At 41.9% G+C, this 21,542-nt stretch overlaps 1 protein-coding gene across 6 annotated transcripts in view; it reads right to left on the bottom strand.

Moving 5' to 3' along the window:
- The window catches only part of tmod (tropomodulin), a 266,526-nt gene that overhangs the window by 204,189 nt on the left and 40,795 nt on the right, over positions 1-21,542 (bottom strand). The window lies entirely within an intron of this gene.

Genomic DNA, 21,542 nt, shown 5'->3' with positions numbered 1-21,542 from the left:
TCACCTCATTTATCATCAGATGGTAAGACATCGATGACTTGTCAACCAACTAACCTAAACTAGCGTTAACGCAAAAATGCGTTTATTTTCCGATTGTTTCCTGCTTTGCCAAACTTCTACCTTTAATTAACTTCATTTTAAATTCGCGCATTCCTGTAGCTGATGTTAAAGTAAGGTTTCTATTCGCGCAGTCCTTTTTCGCGCAATTCTCATATATTTTCTTCGAAGAAAATACCTCCTGATGAAAATACCTTCTTACCTTCTGATGATAAATTTGGTGAAAAAATTGAAGCATAGTCGTGGGTATAGTTAACTTTCCTAACTTTTCTCTGAAAATATATTTAATCGGGAGAAACGAGGCAACGTTAGAATGCTCATACGACGTCGAAACACAGGCCTTATAAGGGCTATTACTCGATGCCGCGATTATTCTAACGCGAGGTCGAATAATCGCGTCGAACACAGCGCGGCCGGCGGTAAATGTATATTAGCGCCTGTAAGACTTTAGGAATACTTCACGCATTGCGCCAAACAACAAGGTCGGCATCAAGCGCCGTCAAGCCCATATCAGCGCCTATAATAAGACTGCATGAATACTTTTCGCATTGCGCCAAACGCAGTGCAGTCGGTCAGTTGGCGTGAAACGCACATTAGCGCCTACAAGACTGTAGGAATGCTGTAGGACTGTGTGCCATCATTCTTGACTTTCTGCTCCAGTTGTATCATGATTAAAGGGAAAATATGTATCGATTTAGGAACTCGGATGATATTTTTTTATTTATTTATTTATTTTTTGTTATATTAGAAGAAAATAGAACAAGTGGCGTGGCGTAAATTGCGATGTATCGATTGTTTTGCCATTCAAACCTATGGTAAATAATCGATTATTAAGGTGTTCGCTGCGAACACCCTGTTTATCGATCCTTTTCCGTGGATTTAAATGGCATAACAATCGATATATCGCAATTCACGCCACGCCACTGAATAGAATGAACGAAAATATCGCGTTGAAGTTTTCGATACTTTTATTTAAGATCATTTAGGTAAATCCGCGGAGACTTTTCTGGGGAACTGTGTATAGCTTTTTAAAATCATTTATTAAAAATAAAACATAAAAGTGGTGCATAATGTTGCAATCAGAAAAATATACGCTTTCTTTCGGGTGCACCCGTCGGATTTTGAATCCATTCATCTCTTAAAAAACTTGAATATGGTTGTTCTACGATTTTTTACGTGTGGTCTTTTTTGGTGGTTGGACAGGCCCTTACAGTTCACTTTATAAATGTCTATGAAAGCTCTCCGAGCCATTCGTGCTAAAAGGGCTATCCATCGAAGAGATACATGCCCCTAAGTGAGGAGGGAATGAACAGTATTCCGCGATGTAGTTAGCGACTACAAACTACCAAGGTTGCCAGATTAACGCTTCCTCGTTGAATATTGAATATTAGCGGAAACATGTGAGCTTTCAGTGCCATAAAAATTCGCGCAATCCTATGCATCTCTAAAAACATAACAAAGAGGGCATTCGAGCAATCCTTTCGTAGCCGTTTGAACGAATCTTATTATTTTCGTTAATCCAAAGAATAATATTAGCAAAAGTGATGCTTGAAAATTGCGGCAACACTGTTTTCCTTCAATTTAAATGTATGTAAAACGATCGATTCTTGGTGAGGCACCATATTTCACCTAAAATCGATATTTTCAATGGAATTAAGTGAAGAAAAAACAGTCGTGCCAACTTGCAAAATCGCCACTGCCCAATAGGTAAACATGAAACGAAGTTAGGCAGTTTTGGCCGATACCGTCTACAGTTCAACTGAATGGGCACTTTGCTAAAAGTCTGACCGTCTAACGCCCCACATAGAATGACCTTGATCCGATCGCTGATTCGATGATCAAAGTACCGAGAGAAAACAGACGTGTGAGGAGATTTATTTCGGCGATGAAAGAAGAGGAGCAGGTCATTTGAACGAGGCATCGGCTCTCGGCGTGTTTTTCACCATGATTACGAATTGTTCGTAACTCACTTTAAAAAGATCCTTGAGTGAAATGATTTCTCCTTCAATGGACCTGTTGCATGCAAGAGATACAGCCGTGCGAATAGACTTTTCAGAGGTTAAATGACACGAAAATTACGATGGTACATTAAAAAAGTCTGAAATACACTCCTTACTGCGCAATTTGCGTTGTTAGGAACGCGCTTTTTCAAATTTCCCGCGTCTGGGGGCAGTTTTCTAACGAAACAATTACGGCAACTCGCGGCTATTTCCGGTCAACTAAAACTGACAACATAACCTAAAAATCGGAGCTCGTGATATCGTGAAATGAAATGTAGAAGGATTGCGTTGGATATTTAAAAGTTGATCGATTTGGTTACCGCATAAAGCGTATATGGACCACTATAAGAGATCACGTTGGGTTTGTAAACAAACTGAAGGAAAAAATAAACAACAACAACGACTCGGCATCTTCCGGAAATCACCGAGCCCGCCGTTTGCTCGTTTCCGGTGATTAGAAAACTGCCCCCAGACGCGGGAAATTTGAAAAAGCGCGTTCCTAACAACGCAAATTGCGCAGTAAGGAGTGTATTTCAGACTTTTTTAATGTGACCATCGTAATTTTCGTGTCATTTAACCACTATAAAGTCCATTCGCGCGGCTGTATCTCTTGCATGCGACAGGCCCATTAACACGCCACCCTCTTACGACAGGATGCGACCTCCGTCCGGAAAAGACTTAAAAGGTACTCAAAGAAAAAGACCAGTCCCGAGAAGACTTTACATTATCCGTGAGGCAAAACCTATCGAGTTGGGTCAAAAAATCGGATACTGAGATTTTTACGAAAACTCTTCACATCACTTATAAAGAAAAGTTTTAACCACTTATTTAGAAAAAAAGAGGAAAAAGTTCTAAGTCTCCGTCTTCGGAATGAGGGGGAAAACTCGACGTTTTTTCCCTCCTTAAATTTACAGCACTGGAAAAAAAAAAACACATTGGATCTAGAGTTCAGACTCTTAAAAACATCGACAAGAAAAAATACTCTTGATTCAATCAGATTTAAGCTTAAATCAAGAACCAAGCCTCTTAATTTGAGCGGATTTCCTTTTGATTTAAGCTTAAATCTGATTGAATCAAGAGTCCTTTTTCTTGTCAATGTTTTCGAGAGTCTGGACTCTAATTCCAATGTGTTTTTTTTTCCAGTGAGGGAGGATTTTTTGAACTTTAATCAGCTGGAAGGAAAGTCTCAGAATTTCTACACACCTAGCATTTCCTCGATTAGGCAACCCGACCAAAAATTCTCCCCTTACGCTTGTACAATCACTTTGAGCCCTTTATGCTGATCGCAAGAGAGAACATTTGCGTGCAACAATTGCATGTGTGTCCGGTTGGGGACAATGGAATTCTTGCTTCTGTCAAGAATTTGCAATGCAAGTAATTGTTCTTGTGTAAAATTTCGTCAAAAAGTTGGCAAAAATGTCTTAAGTAATACTTAAACGGCCCCTAATCGCTAGTGCGACAATTTTGCTGGGCGTGCGTTCTCAGTCAGGAGCAATTTCCCTGGTCGAAGTAAACGTGTCATAATTGATGGGCGCGTTGTGCCGCGGCCCGTATTTCTCTCAACAGTACAAACAAGAGTTTTGACAATTCTCCACCAGGAATATTTATAACCGCCCCGGAGACGCTCTCGAAGGTTGTCAAATCTCACCCGGAAATTCATATTAAGTAACCAAATATTCGCGAAACTCACGTATGAACGGTGAAACTCCCCCCAAAAAATTGTACCAAGAGTCGAAGAAACTCAGCCAGGATTAGACTCCCTTCATACTGGGAGTGAAAAGACAATGTGAATCTGTTTCTGATTGGTTCCGTGTTTTAGGCCTTCACAGTGTCACAAACTGGAATAAAGATCACATTTGCACCAACTGCAAAGATTATAAACTGGAATGGACCGGGGAATTGGGGGTACGGCAAGGAACAAATAGAGTTCTTCATAGAAAGAGTTGAGACAACGCGGCCTATAGATGTCACAAACGGGAATGAAGATGACACAAATCGGCCGTTTTTTGTGATCTTTGATCGACCCACTCCCGAATTCCTGTCTCCGTTCCCTCTCTCATTCCATTTGTTCCTTGCCGTACCCAGGCCCGCCACAAGGGGGGGGGGGGGATACTGGGTCACTGGTACCGGGGCCCGTGCTGCCCGTGAAAAACCACCACGAATTCACATGCAACCCTTGTTTCGTAAGGAAAAGTGAATATTGTACACTAAAAATTTCGCAAAAGGTGAATAAATTTTCAAAAACATGATGGGACACTACAGAACTCTTCTTAAATTTTCAAAGAAGTATACTTTTTGGAAAATTTCTGTCTATCTTCAAGATTTTCAGTACAGAAGGATATTTTTAGTAACTGCGTTTCATTTTCTTCCGTCGTCAGATGCTAAGCGTCTCCAGTCTGAGCATCCTCGACTTTAATTGCTCATGGCTCAACTCCCTTGCCATAGACAATCGAAGGGGGGTCCAGGGGAGCCTGGCCCCCTTAGAATTGAAAATAGTATCATGAGCCCCCTCCCAAAAAAAAAAATAAAAATTTTGCAAATGTTTTGAATGAAACACTTCGCAAGTATTTTGTACTGAAAGTAGAAAAAAAGTGTAATTATTCCGCAGAAATGGCTAGGAAATTCGTCATGGAAGCTTCAAAATGCGTCCAAATAGATTTATAAATTCAAAAATTTCTCGGGGGATGCCTCTCGGAAACCCCCCCCCCCCCCCGTGCTTGAGGCCCGGGCCTTAAAACTGGTACCATGCAGGGCCCGAGATGGGATGTGGCGGGCCTGGCCGTACCCCCAGTTCCCTAGTCCATTCCAATTCATAATCTTTGCAATTGGTGAAAATGTAATCTTTATTTCCGTTTGCGACACTGTGAAGGCCTAAAATATAGGAACTAATCAGAGATGGATTCGTATTGTCTTTACTCTCAGTATAAAGGGACTCTAGCCAGGATTAGCCCAAAAATGACCCTTAGGGACAATGTTCGAAACTCAGAGGCGCCAACGCGCCAAATGCGCCTTAAAAATTGGCCATGGCGCCTAAAAAATGAAGGCTCTGCGCCAACGTGGCCTCTAAAAATCTGGATTTTCACAGGAAGTCACAAAAAGAAAGAATAACAAATCTATTTGAATTGAAAAAACTCAGAATTTTCAGCACTACAAGTGAAAGCTTGCTTTTTCTATCCTTCACGATTTCATTGCATAAGTGCTTTTGTCTTCCTCAAGTTACAGCTACTTACTAGTTCTGTTACGAAAACATCTTGCGTCCAACTTTTCACTAAGTGCGCCGTAATGCATAGGCAAAAAGTCAATTTGGCCCCTAAAAAATCTTCAAATGGCGCCTAAAAATCGGCTTGATGCTCCACATGGCTCCTAAAACTCAAAGGTGAGTTTCGAACACTGCTTAGGGAGCGTCCATAAAATATACGTAACGTGCTTTTTGGGCATGCTTGAACCCCCCTTCGTCTCCCACCCTTGGAACGGTTTAGTGACGTAGGCCCCTATCCATCAACACGTAAAAGCAAAATGGCGTAATGCTCTACTCGACCCCCCCCCCTCTCCCCCCTAGAGCGTTACGTAATTGATGTACGGCCTCTCATCGATACCGTTCCTTTATCAGTATTATTCCTTGAAATTTTCCGATACTGTAGGTAGATTAAATTGCGAATGAATTCCTCTGCAAAACTGGAAGAAAAATGTACCGAAGTTTCGCTGAAACTTCGAATTTTATCAAAGGAAATTTGGCAACGCCTGAAGGTCCATACGGCGTTTTTCATAGGCACAGAGGTGCTGAGTGAAGATACGAGCGGAGACGAAAAATGAAAGAAGGAGAAGAAACACACAAACATCCAAAACCGGGAAACGCCAGAACGCGATCGAGTCGATTCCAATTATATCTACCGCACGGGATAGAAGATGGAGTAAAATCCGATATGATTGGTAATTACACGTATAGTAAACCTCGCACCCAGCGCCCAAGGTTGCCGAACTTCATGCGGATGCATACGGAAAAACTATCATCGAAAGAAGGCGTTGCCTTACGGTGCGGCATCCTTATGGACGATGCGGACAAAAATCGGTAAAAGATACTCAACTATAAATAATGAGGACAGTAGCACCGACATAGGAAAACCCGTTGGCACTATCAAAAGTAAAACACTCGAGGAGTACGAAAATGTTATAAATCAGGATTTTTTGCGTATTTTTCGAGAAAAGTTCACTCGAGTCCGAGTTCACCATTTCAACCAATGGGATCGCTCCGCGTTTTACCGTCGTCTCCTTGTCTATCGCTCTGCCTAACATCACTTTCAATAATCAGTCCGAGTTCACCATTTCCACCAATGGGATCGCTTCGCGTTTTCCCGTCGTCTCCTTATCTGTCACTCTGCCTATCATCACTTTCCGTATTCAACCTCAAGTTTACCATTTCAACCAATAGGATCGATCCGCGTCATCTCCTTGTCTGTCGCTCTGCCTAACATCACTGTCAATAATCAGCCCGAGTTCACCATTTCAACCAATGGAATCGCTCCGCGTTTTCCCGCCGCGCCGTCTCCTTGTCTATCGCTTTGCCTAGCATCACATTCAATAATCAGCCCGAGTTCACCATTTCCACCAATGGGATCGCTCCCTGTTTTATCGTCGTCTCCTTGTCTACCGCTCTGCTTAACATCACATTCAATAATCAGCCCAAGTTCACAATTTCAACCAACGGGATCGCTCCGTGTTTTATCGTCGTCTCCTTGTCTACCGTTCTGCCTTCCATCCTTTTAAATGATCATCCCGATTCACTATTTCAACCAATAGGATCGCTCCGCGTTTTCCCGTCGCGTCGTCTTTTTGTCTATTGCTCAGCTGCCTAACATCACTTTCAATAATCAGCCAGAGTTCACCATTTCAACCAATGGGATCGCTCCACGTTTTCCCGCCGTCTCTTTGTCTATGCTCAGCTGCTTAACATCACTTTCAATAATCAGCCCGAGTTCACCATTTCAATCAATGGGATCTATCTGCGTTTTCCCGTTGTCTTTTTGTCTATTGCTCTGTCTATCAATTTCAATAATCAGCCCGAGTTCACCATTTCAACCAATGGGATCGCTCCACGTTTTCCAGCAGTCTCCTTGTCTATCGCTCTGCCTAACATCACTGTCAATAATCAGCCCGAGTGCACCATTTCAACCAATGGGATCGCTCCGTGTTTTCCCGTCGTCTTTTTGTCCATCGCTCTGTCTATCAATTTCAATAATCAGCCCGAGATGTTGGTTGGCCGGTGTGCCACTGTCATGGATTTCCGCGAGGAGCCGGCAAACGTGAGGCACCGCGGCGGATGACCGTCACCGCGGGGGAGTGTGAGTGGGAGGGGGTAGAGGGGTGGTGGGGGGAGGGGTAGAGGGGTGGAGGGGGGCTGTAGCATCAATTTGTAGAATCCGTTGAAAATAAAGCGGGGTTGGACGCCGGCCAGGGATCAGAGGCCCGCACTGCCGTGATAAGGAAAAACGCCGTATGAACCTTCAGTCGTTGCCAAATTTCCATATATAAAACGCGAATTTCTTGGTAAACTTATCAATATTTCGTCACCTTCCAGGCAAAGTATCACAAGCGCCATGCGACGTTTAAAAATTTCCGCCGCCATTTTATTTCTGTTCTGACAATGAGAAAGTGTTGGTTGAATCTGTTTGGAAATTTCACTAAATTTTATCGGCAGCACAAAGAAAATTCAGTGAAATTTTCGGACGGCTTCGTTGAACAATTTCTCTGTAAAGAAATAAAATGGCGGCGGAAATTTTTAAACGTCGCATGGCGCTTGTGATACTTTGCCTGGAAGGTGACGATTTGTCTTCCAATTTTCCAGATAATGTGGTTTGCAATTTCACGTATAGTTATTGAAAATTTCAAGGAAAAATATTCATATCTGTCCTCAAAAGTAAACATTTTATCGAAGGAAATTTGGCAGCTCTCGAAATGTTCATACGGCGTTCTCCCTTAGCACGGCAGCACAGTCCGTAACGGTCGAAAAATCCTCGCTCGCTGTCTTCCGCGACCAGGCCGACGCGAAAATTGCCCCCGGAGGATGGTCAGGACTGTCTTCTATTGGACGAAAAAAGGGGGGGGGGGGGATTTGGACCTGTTTCCATTTTTCAATCTTTTAAACTTGAAAATACACGCACTGGAAAAAAAAACACATTGGGTCTAGCGTCCAGACTCTTAAAAACATCGACAAGAAAAAGTTCTATTGATTCAATCAGAATCTAGCTTTAATCACGAGCCAAGCCTCTTAATTTAAGCGGATTTCGTTTTGATTTAAGCAAAAATCTGATTGAATCAAGAGTATTTTTTCTTGTCAATGTTTTCAAGAGTCTGGACTCTAGATCCAATGTGTTTTTTTTTTTCCAGTGCGAGATTGCTCACTATGACGCACGGTTGATCGAGTTAATAGGAGAGGTCGGACAAAATTCGGAAACTTTAAAAGCTTATAACTCCATTTATACAAAATTTTGAGGTTCTACAAGTAGTTTCATTGATTTCCTAGTGAAATTTTCTACTAAAAACACCCCTTAAAATTTAAAATGAGAAGAAATAAACATCAGAATTTGAAGTTTTAGTCAAAAATTTCACGTCCGATTAACTCGTTCCACTGTGCGACGAATGCCGTTTCGCCCACCAATTCACGAGATGCAACAATGAAAACACCCGAGCCCGCGCTGTTATCACTGAGAAAAATAAGTATGCGCTGAGTGCCAGAGTCTGCTGACTCAGTTCTGTTTGACAGACGATAATTCGCCTTCAAATTCGCATGATGCAAAAATGACCACTCCCGAGCTGGTATAGTTGCTTGCGGGATTTCGACGCTTCATGCGAGCTCATGCTCACGCGTTCGGGCTTGGCTTTGATTGATTTATGCGCGAGGCGCTGCACAGTGGATCGAACCGACTAGAGACGTCGGACAGGAAATTTTTGACTAGCACTGCAAATTTTGATGTTAATTTCGTCACATTTTAAGTTTTAAGGGGTGCTTTCAGCAATAAATTTCACGAGGAAACCAATGGAGCCACTTTAAGGACCTCGACATTTTGTATAAGCGGAGTTATAAGCGTTTAAAGTTTCCAAATTGTGTCCGACCTCTCCTATTGACTCGATTCACCGTGCGCCGGTTGGTTGGGCCGCGGAGTGGCCTGACCCACCAAATTGATTAGGACTCCTTCAATCGAAATCACCCTAAATATATCACACGTTGACTCATTGCTCTCACCTCCCATTTTATTGATTTATGGATTTATTTGTTTGATTTTTAATTTTTAATTGTTTTTTTTTCGGTTTTTCCTGCAAAAAACTACATAACATAGAGTTTTGAAACTTCTTATAAAATTCACTTCAAATATAAAATTATGCTCGCAAAATTTCAAGTCAAAATGTAGCTCAGTCCTCTGTTAAGGAAAATGAAACATAATAGAAAATTAGGCAACGCCTGAGGGTTGATTATTGAAATTTACAGATAAAGCAATAGACAAAGAGGCTAAAAGGAAAATATAGCGATCTCATAGGTTGGCACAGATGGTTTTTACAGACTAAGGGGAGAAATGATGGACTACCTATGGGGTCTTTTGCGAGTTGCCGTTAGTTAGTCTATTTGTCCTTTAGACCGCCGCACTCACCCGTTTCCACCAATGGGATCCCTCAGTTTTCTCTTTGTCGTCTTTGTTTACTGCTATGTCTATCAATTACAACGATTAGCCCGCTGATGCAGTTACACTGAGTTTGGTTAAATTTGTCTATTTGACCATCAAATCAAGAAACCTTACGATTATAATTTTCACGAAAGAATTGACAAACCTTGGTGATCGATCAACCGGGGACACGAAAGACAAATTTATCTGCCCTCTTGAAATGAAATCTTACGCATGAATTAATTCAATTTTGAGCAAACGGGACTTATCTCCCAGTATCCTTCCCATTCAAATACGTTCTTCTTTTCGAAAACCAGCGATCAATAATAGGAATTCTTAAGTCTTGGCATCCGTTCCCCGTGACCAATGCTAGGGAGCGAACGAGACATGATGAATTGTGGTGGCGGAATCCATGGCACAGCGGCTTGCGCCTCTAGTGTGGCTAATTGCTATATTTTGTTCAAAAATTGAAAGGAACTCCCGGATAATTAGTGTGTAGGTGATGGGCGTGTTTAATCGTTGCGTTTAACCTGAAATCTTCGAGAAGTAGGTCATGATTTTCAGTTTGCCAACTTGCTTCATTTTTCATTGACGTAACTAATGATTTGGACTGAAATCTGCAATGGAGATATTGCATGTGTGAGGAATTTGCGATTTGATTGTTGATTCTCAAGTAAAAGTTCGCGAGAAATATTATGGTGCCACTGGTTTTCTCTGAAATCATCTCTCAAGTTCAAAAAAAGCTCTCAAAGTGAGGCCAAAATGGAGGGGATATCCCACGCTCTCCTGAGAGTCCACCTCTACATCAAAACAAACTCTCCATGCAAAGATAGGGAGCAAATACATTAGCAGGACTGCCACTTTATTTGGGGACTCCAAAACTGAAATCACGGCAACCCTGCTAATGTATTTGCTCCCTATCTTTGCATGGATAGTTTGTCTTGATGTAGAGGTGGACTTTCGGGGTAGGGTAGGATATCCCCTCCATTTTGGCCTCAACTTGAGAGCTTTTTTTAAGCTTGCGAGTTGATTTCAGAGAAAACCAGTGGCACCATCGTGTTTCTCGCAAACTTTTACCTAAGAATCAACTGTCAAATCGCAAATTCCGCACACATGCAACATCTCCATTGGCCTGTTGCAAACTTTTGCTGGCGCGAATATATGAGTTGTTTTTCACAGAAAACGTCTCAAAAATCAAGATGAGTGCATCGGGATAGTCCGAAATGCACTCAAAACTTCAAAATCTGCTTGAGAAATTTGCGTTTTTTGAGCTTCCCGCTTCAAGAACGGTACTGCGGCACAGGTGAACATTTTGTTAGGGGGTCGTTCCATTCAACCCCTGCTCAATAGGATGTTTCGCAATGTTCATCGTGGCCGACACCTCCGTGCGTAGGTCGAGGGAAGCACAAGGTCAATCAAGGCGGTTATCTCTCAACAGTCTCAACGCAAGGAAAATGTGAATGTAAACACGCCGATTTTCATAAACCTTAATAACAATAAATTTATTACTTAAAATTCCTAACAATTTCACTTCTCATTGCCAATTGTTATAAAAACCATTGAGTGAACGTGCCGGTGGGGGAGGGGTGTAGGAGACGCGTTTACTCGTGTTGGACACATTTTTTGTGAAAGCCCTGTCCACGCGAACAAAAATTCACGGAACTTTGCGCGAAAGTTACGTTCCGTAAACCCATCCCTGTTTGGATAAGGCCTTCCATTCATGACAAACGAACGAAAAAATCAAGAAAGAACGAACATAAATGTGGTTAATAATTTTAACTTCCGCCGCCGCGGCGACCGCACCGTGTTTAGCGCAATGCGTGAAGTATTCATGCAGTCTTGTAGGCGCTATGCGTTTCATGCCGACCGCTGCTGACCGCACTGCGTTTGACGCCATGCGTGAAGTATTCATGCAGTCTTGTAGGCGCTATAAGTTTCATGCCGACCGCCGCCGCGCGGCGGTCTCCATTTCATCTTAGTCCTCGTCATCATTGCTCTCTGCGTCGCACGCCGTTCCAGGCCAAATTGCGTGTTTGGTTTCTCTCTTAACACGACTAATTGGACTGCATTTTGCAATTTGGAGCTATAAATTCTGGCTCATCTGAAAAAACACTTATGAGCATAGGGAAACTAGAGGCTAATACGTCGTTTTTAAACTGGGATAGAATTTATAGTTCCAAATTGCAAAACGTAGTCCAATTAAAGGTGCTGTCTCTTCTATCACCGAAAGACGACAAAATCAGAAATTACCATGGTATTATACTCTCAGAAAATGAAAGATTTCGTCGCCTTTTCTCGTTTGTACATTATTTTCTGTATCAGATTTTTTTTCTCTTTTTTTGGACATCTACAATAAAAAAATTTCAAAATTGCCCCCTACATTTTGCCGCCATGGGCCGCGGCCCACGTGGCCACCCCCTTAATCCCTCCCGGCGGCAATGGCGTATCTTCGAATATGCAAGAAATCATAAACGCCGTCCAGCAAAACCGCATAACGTATGTTTCTTTAAAATAATTACTCAATTATTACTTCCAATTCCGTACCGTCTCAGACCGTAAAAGATTTCTCTTAATTTTAAGTTTCTTTGACCATACCCTGTGTTCCAAACTATAAGCTCTTTTAATCCTTAAAAACTCAGCGTCAATGTCGTATCTTAGAATATGGAAAAAATTATAAATGCCGTACAGGAAAACCGCGTATACGTATGTTTATTTAAAAAAAATTACTCCATCATTACTGCCAATGAACCACTAGACAAGGTATGAATTTAAGCGATTTGATACATGTTTCTTAACCAGAATTTCACGTAGAACACGATTAGCGCAACGAATATTACTGAAACTAACTCCTAACGAAGATATCAACGTTTTTATTTGACATTGGTTACGAGGAATTTGAACTATGCCCGCTCACAAGAAACTCAAACCTCTACGACAGTCAAATCGCCCACTACAACGGTTTCAGCAAGCTTCTCAATCGAGCAATGTTCATTTCCCACCATATGTTGTTCAAACTATTAGCAATTTGCTATAGCTGAGCCGAAGCGTCAAGATTGAGGTTGCCAGATTTTTAAATCGCAGATACTGTCATGATAACGTTTAGCGCGCGATGTGAATCACGTAGAGTATTTGAGTTTTCATGAGCGAGTGGTTTAAATTTACGCATCAAGATTCATTAAATATCTCCGTAAGGAGCCCATTTCGTTAATTTCCGTCGTGCGCATCGTGTTCTACGTGAAATTTTAGTTAAGAAACATGTATCAGAGTGCTGAAATTCGTACTTTGTCTAGTGGTCCATTCCGCGCCGTCTCAGAAAGAAATGGATTACTCTCAATTCTAAGTTTCTTTGACCGACTTGACTTTATTCAAAACTACAAGCTTTTTTAATCCTTAAAAACGCAGCGTCCATGTCACGAATATTCCCGTGTTAACGGCCGCCGAAAAGTCTGGACGCGCCGACCTTGCCCTCCGCGCCGGGCGGGGGTGTTCCAGGAGGGAGGGGGAAACGAGGGAGGAGTGAACGTCACTCCCGGAGTAGGTGGCTATTTTCAGCGCTGTTTCTTCGACGAGATTTCAAATTTAATCGAATGAGAAAAGTAGACGAACCCTGTTCGAAACGGCGGCGCTGCGTTTTGTCCTAACCCATCACCTCCGGTCTATCAACGGCTCCTTTCATCCGTTTAATTTCACTTGTCGGCCGTCCGATTGACAGCAGTGGCATGGTGTGATTTGCGATACATCGATTGATCTGCCATTTAAACCTACAGAAAAGGATCGATAAACAGGGTGTTCGCAACGGAGACCTTGATAATCGATTCTTTACCATAGCTTCAAATGGGGAAATATCGATTATCGATCATTCACGCCCCGATCGCCGCTGATTGACAGGTTGTGTTTGGACGCCCGACGCTTTTCCGACCTCTACCAAACGGAAGCTTTCGCCTGAGAAAGTGAAAGGGCGAGTGTGGGCGGGAGAATGCTACCCGGAAGATGATTAAAACAAGAAGTTAACTAATTTCGCAATGGACCGCTAGACCAGGTACGAATTTAATCCGTGGTGTTCAGGACTGGGAATAACCGAGATTCATCAGGGAATGCTAACTTTTGGGGGAAATCAGGGAGAAATTAGGGAATTTGTTCCAGAAACCGAGGATCTCTTCTTCTACCACTGACAGACCATCCAGTATTCAAATTTTGCGGACATTTTAGGCATTGTGTTGAAGAAATTGTTAGGAATTTTCTCATTTTCAACTTTTCCAAATTGAATCCTAAAATTTTTGTTTGAGGTTATGTTCTGTTGTTTTGAACCCGACGATAAATCGAACCACTATCGAATATGAGCTATTGATGTTTCAAAACGAATGAGAAGGGGGCGGAAAAATTCAGGTGGGCCATGGGCGGCAAGTAGGTAAATCCCGCCCTGATTGACGCTGAGTTTTTAAGGATTAAAGAGACTGTAGTTTTGAACACAGGGTGGTCGAAGAAACTTAGAATTGAGAAAAAACCTTCGTAAACTTACAAAATTTGACTATTTGCCTGGGCATTTGGCAAAATACCCGATTTGAGCATTAGCCTGCGACATGTACCTACAGTTTGTGCTCAAAGCCCTGTCCCAACGCTCTTGCCCCATGCTCACGGCTCATGAGCTAGCGTATACAGTTGGCACTTAGTTCCGTTCGATTTAATGTATAATCCCCCGCTTTTCCATTTTCCCCGAGAGGAGTCAAACCCATTTTTACATTGTTTCTTATACAGCTCACCACGAGCTCACCCCATCTTTACCCCACGTTTCTGGTTCCGTTTAGCAGAAATACGTCCATTTGGAAAAGTTTACGTCCGAAATTCACGCATCTCTAGAATAACTATACGTGTACTAGCGAAATGCCCGTGACTGGAGTCACGGGTCTGGAGGCCGCTAAAATATCTACAACCCCGAAAAAATGGTGGTAGGGGAGCAAGACATGCCATACAAAAAAAATGATAAAATCTATAGAAAAATGAGTTGTGGGGAGAGGGTGATGGAGCTAGAAAAATTAGCTGCGGGTGGTGGGGGAGGTAGAATTAATGCTGGCAAAAAAATTAGAACTAACCTAGCGATGATTTATTAAAAAAAGAAAGAAAAAAAATGAAAAAAAAGAAAAAAATAAGTTGAAATAAAACATCAGCTGATAGCAAACAACGGTTACCAAGGAAACCAAGGAATGGAACTTTCATAAAAACAGTTTAGTGGAAAACAGCGTAAGTAGGGCACTTACGTTAATTACTAAGTAAACGGTAAATGCGATTTAACCGAAAATTTATACAGTTCTTCATAAGACCAAAATGGACAAAATTGCAAAATTTGAAGAAGCTAACGTAAATCTAACGATAGTTATCGTGAACGAAAGAATTGTTGACATAGGTCGGGTAACTATTATAGGTGGGATGGGATCATTGTGGTTGATTTATCTGTGGAGAACACATCAGTTTTGTGAACTGAATGGTTTTGATGTGCATACGTAACGATCCCAAAAGAAGGGGTACTATCAATAAGGGCCGTTTTTGGGTCCACCCTGAATTTCCTCACTGTACGATTTTTTTTTCACAATAAGGGTCTCTACTTTGCGAGATGCATTATAGATTTGGTCGTATTCGGTCTCTTCTTGGGTCTAAACATGGGTCTGAAGGTCGACGACGACGAACCACGCGTAATTTTCGAGATTCGATTACAAAAATCGCATTTTTCGTCAAAATCGGGCTTACCACCCGTGTATCAACACGAAAAGAGATTGAACAATACTAAGTGCTGCATTTCGTGAAGTATAGACCTTTAATGCGCAAAAAATCGTAGCGTCGAGGAAAGCAGGGTTGCCACTGAATTTAGGAAATTAAATTTCTTGGCATTTCCCTGATTTCTCTATGCCACGTTGTGGTAAAATTCCCTGACAATTGTAGATGATTGAAACGACATAATAGGTCATTTGCGCTGGTCACAGAATCGTGTTTTGATGTTCGATTCTTGTAGATCAGCTAAAAATAGTAATATCCGTCCAAACAGCAACTTTCTACGCTCAATATTAACCGAGATATCGCCCCTTGAAACGTCGAGGTTTTGAAGTCATCTATCGCGGTTGTGACGCCATTGGTTTCTTCAACGTTGCTTTCATCTGTCGGTGTGACGCACATTTGCACTGGTTGTTCAACGTGAATCTTGGAAGGAAGCAAAGTAGAAGAAACCAAGGGTGTCATTGCCGCAGTGGAGGACCGCAAAAACCCGACTTTTCAAAGGGCGATATCTCGGAAAATTGCTGCTTAGACAGATACTAGCCGTCCTGGACGCGCGTCCGTCACGGCCAGGCAAGGGGCTGCGCCCCCTGGACCCCTGATCACTCGCTACGCGAGTGACATTCGGCTCGCTCCGCGAGCCATTTTTCTCAGTGATTGGACATTTGATCACTAAGATGTATACATTTTGGAGACTCTGGAGGCAAAAATTTTCGTCTCAGAACCTTGTTGCCGGAGCGTGCCATCATTTGCACATGAATAGATGTGTGGAGATGAAGCGATGATGGGGATCGATCATTTCTTCAAAAACGCATTTGACTGGGACGTCATCCCATCGGGTGGCGGAAAAAGACAATATGGATCTCCTTCCGCGATTTGACTTGCTGAAGTGGCAAAAGTTCATCTTTACTTCTTAAGAAGATTATCGGTGGCGTAGAAGTCTAAAAACTGCTCAACGATGGTATAGTTCGAGTTCCGAATCGCAATGAGCCCACTCGTGTTTTTTCTTATACTTTCATCGCATATAAATTTCTCTGATGTTTTTGTTTTATTCTCTCTGATTGCATATTAGTAATCATATCCTCATTTCATTTCCTTTCCCTTTCCTTTTTCCCTTTCTGGAGCATCTGTGTCCATTTACAATTATTATTTTAAAATAGCTTTCCTCTAGTATACAATTGATGCTTCAAACGGAATGAATTGTTTTAATGACATTTCCGGCTAAATCATGGGTTTTCCCAGGAAGGCAGCCTCTCGTCCCTCCCGGACTCTATTGTTGCCAGATAAGTTGCTTTTTTAGCACTTTTCCCAATTCAAATCCATGTAAAATATTCACATTATCGCACAATCTGGCAACCTCTCGAGTGAAATAGAAAAAGGTAGAATCGCTGAAAGTCTGAATCCTTCGAAGTTTATATTAATGATTATTATGTTTAGCTAATGAACAAGGATCAAACATCCAAACACGATTCTGTGCCCGGCGCAACTGACCCATTTGAAATATTTTTCTGACATTTTTAGTTGTTCGGAACGTCAAACCCATTCTAGGAAAGATAATAAAGGTGACTGTGGACAATTTTTCCCCAACATTTTCGTCTTTTTCCTTGACATTTCCAAGTTTTCCCTGACTTTTTCAAATTCCTTGACAATGGAGATGTTGCATGTATGAGAAATTTACGATTTGACCGTTGATTCTTATGTAAAAGTTCAAGAGGAACACGACGGTGCCACTGGTTTTCTCTGAAATTAACTCTCAAGCTAAAAAAAACTCTCAAATTGATGCCAAAATGGAGGGGATATCCCACTCTACCCTGAGAGTCCACGTCTACATCAAGACAAACTCTCCATGCAAAGATAGGGAGCAAATACATTGACAGGGCTGCCACCTCATTTGGGGATTCCAAAACTAAAAATACGGCATCACTGCTAATGTATTTGCTCCCTATCTTTGCATGGAGAGTTTGTTTTGATGTAGAGGTGGACTCTCAGGGTAGGGTGGGATATCCCCTCCATTTTGGCCTCGACTTGAGAGCTTTTTTTGAGCTTGAGAGCTGATTTCAGAGGAAACCAGTGGCGCCATCGTGTTTTTCGCGAACTTTTACCTAAGAATCTTTAGTCAAATCGCAAATTCCTCACACATGCAACAACTCCATTTCAATAATCAGCCCGCAGTCAGCGAAATTCTATATGTGGGCAAGCACAAGCATTAACTTAAGCACTTCATTACTCTTAATGTTATTTGTTCTTAAAATTTCAACTAGTTACCAACCGACAACTCGTCGTTTCCCTCACGAAAGAACATAACCTCATTTCAATGTTGCCAAATTTACCATCGCAAATTGCATTTTAAATCCAATCACCATCGTGTTTCTTGCGCGAACTTTTACATATGAATCGATGGTCAAAGCGCAAATTCCCCACACATGCAACATCTCCATTCCCGTTCTCAGCAGGATTCCCTAACTGAGGCATCTCTGAGAAAGTCAGGGTGCGGTCCCAAAAACGGCCCTCGCCGATACCCCGCCCTCCGACATTTTCCAATGATAAAACCGGAGGCACGAGAAACGCATCGGAAGGCTCCGCGCCCGTCGTAAACAACCGAAAAACGGCACCGGAGTTAATAATAATCCGCTCGGGCGCGAATTATTAATTCGCGAAGCCCATCCTATCCCGCTCCGGTCAATCACGCTCAAACTCGGGAAAATATCGCCCGTTCGACCCACACGGGATCGGGCCGAAAATAAACTCCGTACCGAGATGATGATTGGCATTACGAGTCAAAACGGTAGTTCGGAAAGGGACCGAGGGGGGACGGGGGGAGGAGGGGGTGGGAAAATTTCCGGGGGGCGGCGGGTTGAGATGTCTGCTCTATAACTTCATGTCTCGATAGAAACAGCGCGAAGGAAAATAGTTTATGTTTCCTTCGGCGCGAGTCTCGGTGATGCTGCTCGTTTACGAGAGTCGGGGCTCTGGTTGAAGATGGCCGGGGGCTTCTCCGGAGTGCTCGTTAATATTTGCTCACGTTTTAATAGAGCTGTACTGGATCTTAAAATTAGACCCGGGTCGGATAAGAATGTTCGCCCGATAGCGCGGGCCACCGTTCGGATTTTGAGCTATCGCAGGCCACTGTTTTCGCAACGGTTTTGGCTCGTCTGCGATGTGCGGAGTAATAATTTATGATGTTATGTCCTTATTTTTCAGGCGTGTTTTCGGTGTGATGGATCAGCAGACAAGGTACGAATTTAAGTATGCTGATACTTGCGTGTGAACGATTCGGGCAACGAAAATTACCGAAATCGACTTCTGCGGGCTGATTACCGAAACTATAGAGTCCCTATGGAGAGAGTTAAGACAACGCGGCTCATGGCTGTTACAAAGGGACTCTAGTCACAAACGGAAATAAGGATTACACAAATTGCACGTTTTTCATAATCTTTGATCAACTCATTCTCGAATTCCTGTATCCGTTTCTTCTCTCATTCCGTTTGTTCCTCGCCGTTCCTTCAATTCCCCGGTCCATTCCAGGTTATAATCTTTGCAATCGGTAAAAATATAATCTTTGTTCCCGTTTGTGGCACTGCGGAGGCCTAAAATACGGGAACCAATCATAAATGGATTCGTATTGTCTTTACTCTCAGTACATAGGGACTCTAGTTGAAACTGGTAGACAAAGCTACAGTCAAAGAAGACAAAGAAGACAAGGTGGTTGAGGAAGGTATAAAGGTAATAGACTAACTAACGACATTTAACGATAGACCCTTTACTTAGTCCATCATTTTCTTCCTAAGTCTAAATGAATCATCCATTTCAACCATTTGAATTTACGCACCGGAGAATTTAGATATCTTACAGTTAGTTCAGAGTTGATTGCAATGCGTTTTTTTGCGCGAATCGTGATCTGCGTGAAATTTTGACAAGTAAAGAACTTGTATCAGAATGCTCAAATTCACACGTAGTGTACTGGTCCATTATTGTACGCTAAGTGATCGACAGCCATCAAGAATTAAGTCACAATTCTGTCTGGATGCTGAGGAAACATTGGCTGTTGGCTGCACGGCCCCGCGCAGTTAAATATTTCTGTCTTTGTGGTTACCTACTTGGGGTGACTTTTTTTCGGTGGATCGACCAAACTTGCGCTTGATCGACCAAATGTTTGGTTAAACAAAAATCTTTGCTTTTCTCCTTGCCTTACACGCATTTTTATCAGTGTTTGAATTGGAAAAGTAGAATGATGAAACGACAAAGGAATAAACCGAAAAACACGAGGAATCGAACCGGGAACTTGATAAATAGATTATGTCCAGAAATCGCATACCCCAAGGCTACTTTTTAGTGTTATTCACAAAAATCTCGAATTTCCGTGCCTTTTCACAGAAAATCTGTACCTTTTCCGTACTTTTGGTACCGACCTTCCGAAATCCATGCTTTTTCAGTGTATCCGTGTACTACTTCCGTGCCTTTTCACAGAAAATCTGTACCTTTTCTGTACTTTTGGTATCGACCTTCCGAAATCCATGCTTTTTCAGTGTGTCCACGGTATTTTTTCCGTACAGTATAGGCACCTTGTGGTTTGTAACGAGGTTGCAAAATTTTAAATCGAGAATTTGGCCAATGTAACCCGAGGTAAACTTATGAAAACGTATTAACAGCACGCTTAGGTTACTGTATGTTATTTTCTTCCCGACTAACACAAAATAACGGTTACTTTTCCTTACTGTGAACAACACTCCAGACCGTCCTCAACATCTACTTGTACAGGAACAGTTTTAAATTTAAGGATAATATGGACTACATTTTGCAATTTGGAACTATAAACCCTAGTCCGGTTTAAAGACAATGTATGTGCCATTAGTCTCCCTATGAACATAAGTGTTTTTCCAGAAGAGCCAGAATTCATAGTTCCAAATTGCAAAATGCAGTTCATGTAGATCTGCGATCTGGTACCCACAGCATTTTATTGAATTTTATTTTCAGTTGATTGATTTTTTTCTCAATGTGGTTGCCTCACTAAGGTTGGAATCCAAGAAAAGGACTAACTCATAACTACTCTGATCAGAAGGCATATCTCTATTTCCCCGGAAAGCTTAAGGCCCGGGAGCACGGCGGGCTGATTCTTTAAATTGATAGACAAAGATATGGACAAAGAGGACACAGTGAGTATGGAACGATCCTATTGGTTGAAACGGGTGGTTGTTTTAGACTAAGAGAGAAAATGGGTCTCTCGTGGGTTACCGTTATTTAGTCTATTAGCTCTATTAGGTAGTTAACCCCTTGTCCATTGCAACTACCTGCTTTCATCAATAGGATCGCTTTATTTTCAATTTGTCTTTTTTGCCTACAGCTTTGTCTATCAGTTTTAATTCTGAATGTGAATTTTGATTTCGGTAGGGTCCCGTTTCCCATGGAAGTTATATAAACAAATAAAAGTGGAAATATACGTCTATCTTCCGTAAAATTTAGTCAGTTAGTTATTTTATTTATCGACATTCACCATCCTAGGCTATGAACGTCTTTACGAAGAATTTGGAAGATGGGTATCAACCGTGTTTATGTGCATATTCGTTTCGCGCCATGTACATTAATTTGATTCGTATCAAGCATAAACTCCATACATTTTCGCGTAAAAATTCAAAAATCCTCAACCCGACAAGAGAAAAAAAATCAAAATTTCAACTGAGGGGTTTGGAGGAAGAGGCGAATAAGTGCAGTTTTTGGAAAATTGAGATTTTCATGATTGCAACTCAAACTAGTTTGAAAATATATTCCGCGAAAAATTATTGACTAAAATCCAATTTTCCATCATCAAAAAGTGAGTTTGAACTTTCTTGTCGCCAATAGGCTCCATGTAATATTGAAACTTAAAACGTGTATTTCTCGAAATTGTAAAAATTGCAATTGGACTACATTTTGCCATAAGAAACTCAGCCAAAAAGTGTACCTAATTTTTGGCTGGTTTAGAGACAACGTCAGTACTATTAGTTCCCATATGCACACAAGTGTTCTTATGGATGAGCCAGGAACTGAAAGTCCTGATTGCAAGATGTAGTCCATGTATTCCACGGCTTGT

The sequence above is a fragment of the Bemisia tabaci genome, chromosome 9, assembly GCF_918797505.1.
Source record: "Bemisia tabaci chromosome 9, PGI_BMITA_v3".
Lineage (NCBI taxonomy): Eukaryota > Metazoa > Arthropoda > Insecta > Hemiptera > Aleyrodidae > Bemisia > Bemisia tabaci.
Note: the sequence above shows the minus strand (reverse complement) of the source record. Positions and strands in the feature narration are given on the sequence as shown.